The following is a 12,214-nucleotide window of genomic DNA, read 5'->3' on the forward strand; positions in this document are numbered from 1 at the left end:
TTTCCCCTTTGAATACAGAAGAGAAGTATTCATTGAACACTTCTGCCTTTTCTGAATTATTGAGAATTCTTCCATGAGATCATCTATTATCTGTGAGATATCAGCACTAATGACACTGAATTGCAAGATAAAAACCATTACCAATGGATCCTTGCATGTTGATTTCAGAAGCGTATCTAATCCTATGTCTCATGTCTTGGTTCTGGGAAGACAGCACACCATCCTGTTTTCTGATTGTCCCTTGCAGAATGTTCTTTTGATTCTTCTGAGTATTGAATCCCCAACGAGTATTGTCTGTCTTCCTTGGATGATTGGATGTCTTTGTGGGAAAGTGTGTTTTTCTTACAGGTTGGGCCAAGCTCCACCCACAGCTGTATCCTGTACCTCTCTCCATTCCCTTGTACCAGATGGATCTTCAGAGATACCATGTACTTAATGTGGAAACCGTGGAAGGTATCAATTGGAAATTTCTAGATGTATGGAATTCCTTCTGGTCCTCTTTTCTCTCTGGGGGCCACAGCCTGCCCATCCTTTTCTGTCTTCAGCCATGAAAAATGCCAACATGATCTCTTACCTCTGGTCTTCTCTCTGACTTCCTCCCTCTCTCTCTCTCTCTCTCTGACTCCTTGGTGGCCAGCTATTTCCTTCCTTGAACTTGAGGTAGTGATGTTTCCCAAACTTGTTTGTCTTGGAATAGCTCAGCTTCCCTGACACTCAGTAACATCTCTATTTGTCCCTTCAATCCAGGAATCTTCTCCCTCAGCACAGCCACCAACTTGCACGCCATTCATATGACATCCCTTTTGACTGTACCATTGCTGGCCATCTTGGAATGCCACATAAAGCAGAACCTGGTGGGATAGCATCTCAGACTCCCTCTCTAAATTCCCTCTGAAATTCTTTGGTTAGCTGCCTCTGTACACAGCTCTGAAGTTCACCTTTATACCAAGTCTTCAAGCTTGGTTCAGTTCAGCTTTGTACCTCACCAGAAGGGAGAGATTAACCACTAAGAGACTTCAAACAACAGGACTGATGAAAGCTCCAAGGGTCAGAGCCGCATGGCCTTTTCCAAGCCACTGATCAAGGCTCCAAGGGTCAGAGCTTTGCAGCCTTTACCAATGCACCAACAGACATATCTCAGATTCTTATTCAGGGGCCCCATGGCCAAGCTGCACAGCCTATGCACAGAGAACAAACAGTCAAACATACAACCCACAGATAGACCAAACACACCACTCACCAAATCATGCAATCTCCAAGCATGGGGACCACAGGTTGACCCTCTGAAATACTCCTGTTAGCTGCCTCTGTTTGTTTCTATGAAAAAAATAGATAATAGGTGTCAGGGAACACTTTTTAACTACAGATTATTGTGATAATTGCAATCTTCTCTTTTCCTGAATTACCCACCTTTGAGAATACACCCTTAGTGGTGCTGGCAGTAAGGTCAGTTACAGAACAAAAGTGTGTTTAGCTCTAAGCACATATAGTCCAGTTCAGAAAGATTAATCTTGGCTGCTTTCCTGAGTACACATCTGATCCTCTTTTGTCTGATAGCTCAGACCTGGGAGGTAATGAGGACTAACGGGCACATTTAGTCATACTGGGACGATACTCTATTTCTGAGAAACATGTTACAAATCCATCACAAGAGGACACACAATGTATTCCTGCCAGCTATGCTTAGCTGTTGCTAATGATTCCTTACTAGAGCACACCTCTTGCCATTTATTTGACCTAAAGTGGCATAGAAGTGGACCCAATAGATGATGAGAATGCACAATACAAAGGAGAAGTGTTTCTGACAGTGCTGTTGAACTCTGACCAGGTAAAAGTAGCCTTAGGTTATTTAACAGGAAATTTCTTTGATTGTCAAACACCTTGTCCTCACATTTTTTATTTTCAGAAATATAATCTTCTCTCAGTCCCAGTGAGGAGATTGGGGATACCAGCAGCAAGTTGTTGCAGTTTTCACCAACCTGGAGGGAAAAAAAGAAACGTTTATTTTTCCCTCAAGAAGGGACATATTGGGTGGGGGTGGGGAGAAGTGTTTGTGTAGTGTGCAAGGGTGTGGTCAGAGGTGGAACCTAAAACATTTATGAAGTGAGACACAAACCACACTGTTAAGGAGGCACAAATATTGCCATGCTGATTTCAAATTAAGAGCCTCTATCAGGTTACTAGTTCAGTACCTCTTATTTGCTGAGCTGAGATCAAGGCAGGGCCTTTTGTGAGGTCAGTGGATCACCCACCATCCCCAGATTGCTAAAATAATACCAAAGCACAGGCCTCTGTAAGTTTATGTCCCAGCACCTCTAGCTTATTAGGATGATTTCTGTGATAAATGAAGGGAGGCAGGAACCTCCCTTTTATGGACATCCATCCAGCCAGTTAGCTATAAAATCCCTGTTAGTAGCTGTTCTCTACTTGCTTTACCTGTAAAGGGTTAAAAAGTCCATAGGTAAAAAGAAGGGAGTGGGCACCTGACAAAAAAAAAAGAGACAATAGGAAGGCTAGAACTTTTTAAAATTGGGAAAAAAATTCCCCTTTGTCTCTCTTTGTTGTTCTTCCAGAGAGAGAGACAGGGCTGGAACTATGCTGTAAAAGCTTACCTAGAATTGTACCTAGAAACTACTCATTTGGAACCCCAGTTATGTAAGTAGATCAGGTAATGTCTAGGAAGATGCAATTAGGTTTATCTCTTTTATTTCTTTATGGCTTATGGCCTCCTCTGTGCTAGCCCCAGGTGTTTTGTTTTGCTTGTAACCTTTAAGCTGGGCCTCAAGAAGCTATCTTGATGCTTAATCCTTGTAATTATTTTTTTATTTTTTTAAACCTAGCAAAAAGCCTATATTCCAGATGTATTTTCTTTCTTTTTGTTTTTTATAAAGTTTACTTTTTTTAAGAACAGGATTGGATTTTTATGTCCCTAAGAGATTGGTGCATATGTTGTTTAATTAGCTGGTGGCAACAGCTGATTTCCTTTGCTTTCTTTCTCAGCTCTTCCCTGGAGGGGTGTGTGAAAGGGCTTGAGGGTACCCCATAGGAAGGAATTCCCAAGTGCGCTTTCCTAGGTTCTAAAAAGGGATTTTTTTGCACTTGGGTGGTGGCAGCATCTACCCATCCAAGGTCAGAAAAAAAGATGTAACCTTGGGAGTTTAATACAAGCCTGGAGTGGCCAGTATTAATTTTTAGAATCTTTGTGGGCCCCCACCTTCTGCGCTCAAAGTGCCAGAGTGGGAAATCAGCCTTGACATGGTGGCAGAGCGATGGGATCATTTTGAACCAGAAGCACAGAATTCAGGATTTTAAAAGGACACATTTTTCCTTTGGCAGCCTGCAAAGCCAGGGAGGCTTTTTTTTCTCTTTTTTCTTTGCTGCCTGAGGGGGAACAGGCACACAAATGGTTAGTCTGCAAAGCCAGGGAGTCCAAAAAAAGTTTTTTTTTCTTTTCTAGCTTCGTGGCAATGAAATAGCTAGGCTAGAGTAGGGCAGCCCTGTGCATGAGGTTGCGATTAGATACCAAAACCCAGAGCAACCAGTCTTCCCAAAGCAGCACGCCATGGAGAAGATGAACCCAGATCAAACCCAGACAAGCAGCGCCATGACAAAAATGCAGAAAGGGCATGGGGGACCAGGAATTTCCCAGAAGGGAAGGGTCAGCCCTCCCCTACTTGAGATCCTGGTGCCAAGACGGAGGGATATCCTTAACCCAGGCCGAGTTCTAACTGCAGAAGAAAGGAATTTCTTCCTAGAGGTGAAGTGCTTGGAGGTGGAAGAGGAGGAGAGGAGAGAAGTGAAGTTCTTGCAGGTGAAATGCTTGGAGGCAGAAGCGGAGGCAAAGCACTTGGAAATGGAGCTAAAGTGCTTAGAGCTGGAAAAGGCTAAGCTGGGTTAACCAGGTAGCCCTAACAGTCATTCTCCAGGTACCGCTCCCCATTCCAAGAGATTCCCCACATATAAGATAGGCGATGATTCAGAGGCCTTAGAAAATTTTGAAAGGGCTTGCCTTGGGTACAACATCCCTACAAACCAGTATATGGTAGAGCTGAGGCCACAACTCAGTGGACCCTTAGCAGAGGTGGCAGCTGAAATGCCTAAAGAACACATGAATGAGTACAAACTTTTTAAACAAAAGACCAAAATTAGGATGGGGATATCACCCAAGCATGCCCGTTGGTTCAGAGCCCTAAGGTGGAAACCAGACGTGGCATTTTCCTGACACGCCTACTACATTGTAAAAAATTTGGATTCCTGGATATCAGGACCAAATATTAAGTCTCTGGAAGATCTGTCATTCCTAATGCAAATGGAGCAGTTCTTAGAGGGTGTTCCTGAGGAAATAGAAAGGTACATCCTAGATGGGAAGCCCAAAACTAATCGAGGTGGGGGAGATCGGATCCAAATGGGTGGAGGTGGTGGAGAAGAAGAAAGTTAGTAGCAGTTGGTGCAGATACCAGAAGGGGCAACCCGAGACGACACCTCACCATTGGAGTCAGCCAAAGGCCCCACCTCACCAGGAGGAGCCCTCCACACAGCCAGGGAAACCCCAGATGCCCTCTTGTCCCACCATCTTACTCTCCAACCACCCACCTCACCCCAGCCCACAGTCAGTTGGGCAATGCTTCAAATATAATGAGCTGTGGCATGTGAAGGCCAACTGTCCCAAGAGTACCAGCCCACTGAAACTCAATGCTCCGGGGTCCCAACGAGAGCCTTCAGGCCCAGATGCCTTGCAAATACCCCCAGAGCAAAGGGAAACTGTGAGTGTGTCAGCTATCCACCAATCCCTGGTGGACTCCAAATTCATCGACTCAGAGGCCCAAGTTACAGTGAAACCCTTTAAGGCCAATTCTTTTAACTTGCCTACAGCCAAATTGCCTGTCTAGTACAAGGACTGGTCAAGAATATGGACTTTTGCAGTCTATGATAATTATCCCATTCTATGCTGCTGGGAGAAGACTTAGCCAACCATGTGAGGCTAACAAAAAGGGTGGGAATGGTCACCCACAACCAGGCTAAACAGGCCTCCACACCTAACTCCATTCCTGAGCCTCCTACAGGAACCCAGCCAGAGGTGGTGAAACCAGACTCCAGACCAGAGTCTATGGCAGCAGTTGTAGATCCAGATACTGGGACCCAGCCAGAACCAGCCCAAGGATCGGAACTGGTGGAGCAGTCAGCACCAGAGCCTGTGCAACCCCACCAGAGTCAGGGAAGCTGACACCAAAGGGCGCCACAGAGCCTGCACCTGCAGCAGCAGCTAAACTGGAGCAAGAAGCTCAACCGGAGCCTGAAACACAACCTAGTGTCCCAGTGGAGAGCGGTTCATAGTCAATGGAGACACCCCCAACACCTGCATCTCTTGCAGTGGGACCAAGCCCAAGTGCACAACCCAGCGAGGAACTAATGTCTCCAGCATCAGGGGAGCAATTCCAGGCAGAACAGGAAATGAATAAAAGCCTCAAGGGAGCTTGGATGGCGGCACGGAGTGACCCACCACATCCCAGCTCTTCCAATAGGTCCAGATTTGTTGTAGAAGGAGGACTCTTATACAAAGGAACCCTTTTTGGTGGGCACAAGGAGGACTGGCATCCTCGGAGATAGTTGGTAGTTCCAACTAAGTATAGGGAAAAGCTCTTGAGCTTAGCCCATGATCATCATAGTGGCCTTGCTGGGGTAAACAGGACCAAAGACCACTTGGGGAAGTCATTCCACTGAGAGAGAATGGGCAAGGATGTTTCTACCTGTGTCCAGTTTTGTGAGGTGTGCCTGAGGGTGGGAAAGCCCCAAGACTAGGTCCTCATAATTGACGTTCCATTCCAGCGTGTAGCTGTGTATATTCTGGGTCCTTTCCCTAAGAAGACACCCAGAGGAAATCTGTACATATTGATTTTCATGGATTTTGCTACCCGATAGCTGGAAGCAGTAGCTCTAAGCAACACCAGGGCTAAAAACATGAGCCAGGCATTTTTGCCAGTGTAGGTTGGCTCTCCAACATCCTTTTGGATTTGGGAACTAACTTCCTGGCAGGAACCATAAAACATCTTTGTGAAGCTCATGGGGGTTGCCATCCCTTACCACCATCAAACAAACAGCCTAGTGGAAAAGTTTAATGTGACTTCGGGGGCCAAAGGTAAGTAAATTTGTGAATGGACCTCCAATGACTGGGACCTAGTGTTGCAGCAGTTGCTCTTTGCCTACGGGGCTGTATCACATCCCAGTTTTGGGATTTTCACCCTGTGAATTTGTTTATGGCCACAAAGTTAAAGGGCCATTACAGTTGGTGAAGCAGCAATGGGACGGAGTTACATCTTCTCCAGGAATTAACATTGTGGACTTTGTAACCAACCTGCAAAACACCCTCAAGGACTCTCTAGCCCTTGCTCGAGAAAACCTACAGGATGCTCAACAAGAGCAAAAGGCGTAGTATGATAAGCATGACAGAAAGTGTTCCTTTAGAGTAAGTGACCAAGTCATGGTCCTGAAAGCTCTCCAGGCCAATAGGATGGAAGCGTCATGTAAGGGGCCATTTATGGTCCAAGAGCACCTGGGAGCTGTTAATTACCTCCTAGCGTTCCCAGGCCCTACCCTAAAACCTAAAGTATTCCATGTTAATCCTCTAAAGCCCTTTTATTCCTGAGAAATCAAGGTTCTCCAGTTTAGATCCCAGGAGAGAGACGATGCTGAGTGGCCTGAAGGAGTCTACTATGAAGGAAAAAGCAGTGGTGGCATAGAAGAGGTGAGCCTTTCCGTAACACTTGGGTGTAAGCAGTGACAGCAAATCCAGGAGCTGTGCACCAGCTTTGCACCAATGTCTTCAGCTACCCAGGACGGACAGAACGGGCATGCCACTCCATTGGCACAGGTGATGCTTGCCCAAGTAGAGCCCAACCTTACCAGATGGTTCCTGAAGCCAAAACCACGGTAGAAAGGGAGATCAAGGACATGTTACAGATGGGAATAATCTGTCCCTCTGAGAGTGCATGGACCTCTCTAGTGGTTCTGGTTCCCAAATCAGATGAGGAAATCTGCTTTTGTTTGGACTACTGTAAGCTAAATGCTGTAACTCACCCAGAAAACTATCAATGCCACGCACAGATGAGCTATTGGAGAAACTGGGATGTACCCAGTTCATCTCCACCTTACACTTAACTAAGGGGTACTGGCAGTGCCACTAGATGACCCAGCAAAGGAAAGATCAGCCTTCATCAACTATGTAGGGCAGTTTGAATTTAATGTGCTCCCTTTCAGACTGCGAAATGCACCCGCCACCTTCCAGAGACTGGTAGATAACCTTCTGGCTGGATTTGGGGAATTTGCAGTCACCTACCTTGACAATGTATCTATATTCTCAGATTCATGGGCAGAACACCTGGAACACCTCCAAGCTGTCTTTCAGCACATAAGCAAGGCAGGATTAACCCTTAAAGCCAAAAAATTGTCAAATAGGCCCAAACAGGTAACGTATCTTGGACACCAGGTGGGTCAAGGAACTATCAACCACCTACAGGCTAAAGTAAATGCTATCCAAAATTGGCCTGTCCCTAAGTCAAAGAAGCAGGTCCAATCCTTCTTGGGCTTGGCCGGGTATTACTGATTCATAGATTCTAGAACTGGAAAGGACCTCGAGAGGTCATCGAGTCCAGTCCCCTGCCCTCATGGCAGGACCAAATACTGTCTATACTATCCCTGATAGACATTTATCTAACCTACTCTTAAATATCTCCAGAGATGGAGATTCCACAACCTCCCTAGGCAATTTATTCCAGTGTTTAACCACCCTGACAGTTAGGAACTTTTTCCTAATGTCCAACCTAAACCTCCCTTGCTGCTGATTTGTACCACACTACAGCCAAATTGCCACCCCACTAACTGACTTAACCAGGACAAAAAACAGCCAAATGCAGTTCAGTGGTCTGAGAAGTGTCAGAAAGCCTTTAACAATCTTAAGGCAGTCCTTATGTCTGACCCTGTATTAAGGGCCCCAGACTTGAACCAACTGTTCGTCTTAACCACAGATGCATCCAAGCATGGTGTAGGAACAGTTTTAATTCAAGAAGGATCAGATCAACAATTCCATCCTGTTGTGTTTCTCAGCAAAAAAACTTTCTGAGAGGGAAAGACACTGGTCAGTCTCAGAAAAAGAATGTTACACCATTGTGTGTGCTCTGGAAAAGGTACGCCCATACATTTGGGGATGGCCTTTTCCACCTGCAGACTGACCATGCTACACTGAAGTGGCTTCACACAGTCAAAGAGACTAACAAAAAACTTCTTCAGGGAGTTTAGCTCTTCAAGACTTTGATTTTGAAATACTGTACAACACATTTCAAGAGCTTCTAACAAAGTGGCTGATTCACTCTCCCAGGAAGTTTTCCAAAATCAGCCAGGTAAAAATGTCCCTGTATTCTAAGTTATTGTATTCCTGGAAATATATTGTTTGTTTAGTTCTTGTAATTAGTAGTAAAATTAGAGGTGCATGTATCTTATTAACTCTGCTTCCTAAACCTCCAGGAAGAAATTCCAGCAGGTGTGGACCTAACCTGAACCAGGCTGGCCAGCACTGTCTGTGATTTGGGGGGGAAGTGTGATAAATGAAGTGGGGGTAGCTCCATTTTATGGACACCCAGCCATCCGGCTTGCTATAAAATCCCTGTTAGTAGCTGTTCTCTACTTGCTTTACCTGTAAAGGGTTAAAAAGTCCATAGGTAAAGGGGAGGGAGTGGGCGCCTGACCAAAAGAGCCAATGGGAAGACTGGAACTAGACCAGAGAGAAAGACAGGGCTGGAACTATGCTGTAAGAGCTTAAGCCAGGTATGAAAAATCATCAAATCATACCTAGAAACTACTCATTTGGAACCCCAGTTATGTAAGTAGATCAGGAAATGTCTAGGAAGACGCAATTAGGTTTATCTCTTTTATTTCTTTATGGCTTGTGGACTCCTCTGTGCTAACCCCAGGTGTTTTGTTTTGCTTGTAACGTTTAAAATGGGCCTCAAGAAACTATCTTGATCCTTAATCCCTGTAATTTTTTTTAATCTAGCAAAAAGCCTAAATTCCAGATATATTTTTTCTTTTTGTTTTTAGTAAAAAAAGCTTTAAGAACAAGATTGGATTTTTGTGTTCCTCAGAAGTTTGTGCATGTTGTTTAATTAGCTGGTGGCAACAGCTAATTTCCTTTGTTTTCTTTCTTAGCTCTTCCCCGGACGGGGGAGGTGAAAGGGCTTGAGTGTACCCCACAGGAAGGAATTCCCAAGTGAGCTTTCATTGCACATGGGTGGTGGCAGCATCTGCCCATCCAAGGTCAGAGAGAAACTGTAACCTTGGGAGTTTAATACCAGCCTGGAGTGGCCAGTATTAATTTTTAGAATCCTTGTGGGCCTCCACCTTCTGCACTTGAAGTGCCAGAGTGGACAATCAGCCTTGACAATTTCATACCAAAAAAAATCTGTGAGGTCAACACCACTAACTCATCTGACTAACAGAAATGTACAGAACTGTTGTGTAGAGGCCTGTACTCTAAATTGTACAAGGTAGCAGTAGTCCAGCTCAAATTATTAATAAAAAAGGACAAAAGGGAGACAGACTGGATTATTTCAACCAAAAAGGTCTACTGATATCACCCAAGGACTGTGTTGACATCATGACCGGTAAACAAGAGGAAAATCAAACCACAAATTTATGGACCTAAATCAGTCTGTCAAATTAGGCTTAGTTGGTAGACAAAGTAATGTAAAGATGGGCTTTTCAACCCTCTCCCACTTTGGGAAGCCCTTTAAAAAAGACCACCAGGCACTATCAAAATCCTAGGGACAGCTTGACTAAAAGGAGCAAGCTTCATCATCATGGATGCCACCTCCACCATTTCCTGGCACCCTGGCATCCATGATGACATCATTAGGCTTTTATCATCCTGATCCTGAGAAATGTTCCAATCAGACTGGGCCAGAGAGAAGAAACTGATGATATCACCCCCTCCAACATCTTCAGCTACATTCTGAAGAACACTGGAATGACTGGAATGTGAGCTTTGGATTCCTGCTATCATTCCCTCTCCCTCCCCTTATGTCCTTTTCCTTCCCTCATTGAATTTATACTCTTATCTCTCTTTTCTTGCCTTCAGTTTAATAAGAGCCTGGCCAAGATCACGTCTTTTACAACAATGCTGTAAGCCCATGAAGAGAAAGCTAAAAGCAATGCCCTAAACTGCTCAATCCAGGTACAAGTTTGCCATATCTTGGAGTGGCTGATAAGACCATGTACTGTACTTGTATATCATCAGCAGTGACATTGCAAGTGAGAATCAGCATCAGAGACAGAAGCTACATTTTTATCTTTGATGTTCTTTTCGTCCTTTTTGTGTGTGGCTGCCTTTAAGGAAATGAAATCGGACTTCAATAACAACAGCTCCAGATCATCTCAACTAATTTTTTCCTCTTTTTCCCATAGAGGACAGTTGTTTCCATCTAAAAGACTGTCAAATAGATTTGTTGTTTATTTTATTATAAAAAACTCTCTCTACCTAAAGGAAAAGGGAATAAGGGATGTTGTTAAAATGCCTTACTTAATACTTTACATTTCCAATGTTTGAACTGTTTTCCCTTTTTTCTGCGCCTTTTATATAAGGTTATGAAGACATTTAATGAGGAGTGTTGCCACTGAATTAAGTAAGCCAAGGTCTGTGTACTTACCCTCCTCCCCCCCAAAAAAACAACGAAGAAAACAGTTTACTGTTTAGTGTTGTAAAGAGATAGGGTCACGTTAACACCTCAGACTCTCTGGGAGCATTTCTTTCACTGAAGCTTACCCAACCAGCCTCTGTCTGAGCAACTCGAACTTGTTTGCCTCATGTCAAGCTCTTATGATCCTCCTGACCCACAGCCTCTAATGTGCAAAGCCAGTGCTCAGTAAGAGGCTTCAGAAGGTTCATAGGTTGGCTCCTTTCGCTAGTTTGGCTGCTGTCAAGACCTCACCCAGCTTAAACTGACCTTCTTTGTGTTCATTTGCCCTGAAGTGGTAAGAAAAAAAAAATGAAGCAATTGATAAATATCAGGCAAAGATGACATCACTTCTGTGACTAAGAATATTTCAAAGTGAGGCAAATGGGGTCACAGCTACTTTGTATAAAGCAGTCTGCTAAGCTGTTTTGAGCAGCCATTTTTTAATGATGCAGCTGGGAAAAATGAAACAAAAAAGCCAACATGACTGGAGATCGCGGTTCTATGGCTGGAGTGAGGTGACAATTCAGAGATTTGGCTGCCCTCATATCAACGTATCAATATACCCTGGGGAAGGAGAGAAAGTATCAGTACTTCTGCCTGGTTTCAGACTGGGGACCTTGCACATAGGAGGCAAATGTAACAATCACTACAGTGCTGGAATTCACCTGATATCTAATATAAGAACTGAGCAGCATTAAAGCTGAAAGATTGTTGCTATCCCAGGCCCTTCCTTGATTCCATGCTGTCTCTGTTCCCCTTAAAAAAGAAAATAAATGGAGTAAGTAGAATAAACCCAAATACTGTACAGTGTTGTGTGTATGGTAATTTATGGAGATAGATACATCTATCTCATAGAACTGGAAGGGACCCTGAAGGGTCATCAAGTCCAGCCCCCTGCCTTCACTAGCAGGACCAAGTACTGATTTTGGCCCCAGATCCCTCAGTGGTCCCTTCAGGGATTGAGCTCACAATCCTGGGTTTAACAGGCCAATGTTCAAACCACTAAGCTATCCCTCCCCCTTTAATAAACCTTAGACTCTGAAGTAAAGGATCAGGTGCTAGTTGTCTCGCTTCCTATATGGTGATTCCAAATGTTTCTTTAAATCTGGTAACAGAAAAATGGTTGTGACCAGTTTACTGTCTCCCTTTATTTGATACTTATGTCTGAAAACATGTACTATTGTTTGCTGACAGTCTACTCACAAGGAGAAGGAATTTTCTGGTTGGACCAAAGTCCATGACAACTCATATACATTCTGGAAATTAAGATTCCCAATCTTCATTTAGGTATGCTGGCTTGAACTGTCAGTATTTGTATGACTTTACAATTTCATACAGCAGTTTCCCAGATAACTAGACCTTTGCTCATGCAGGTGAGAAGCATCCTTCCTTTACTGAAAAGGAGCAAATAAAGGATAGAGGTTTGCTAAAGCCCAACGTTGAACAAGTCAGTCATTATATCATCAATCTAATGGTCTTTCTACCAAATA

This window comes from Mauremys reevesii, linkage group 1, assembly GCF_016161935.1.
Source record: "Mauremys reevesii isolate NIE-2019 linkage group 1, ASM1616193v1, whole genome shotgun sequence".
Classification (NCBI taxonomy): domain Eukaryota; kingdom Metazoa; phylum Chordata; order Testudines; family Geoemydidae; genus Mauremys; species Mauremys reevesii.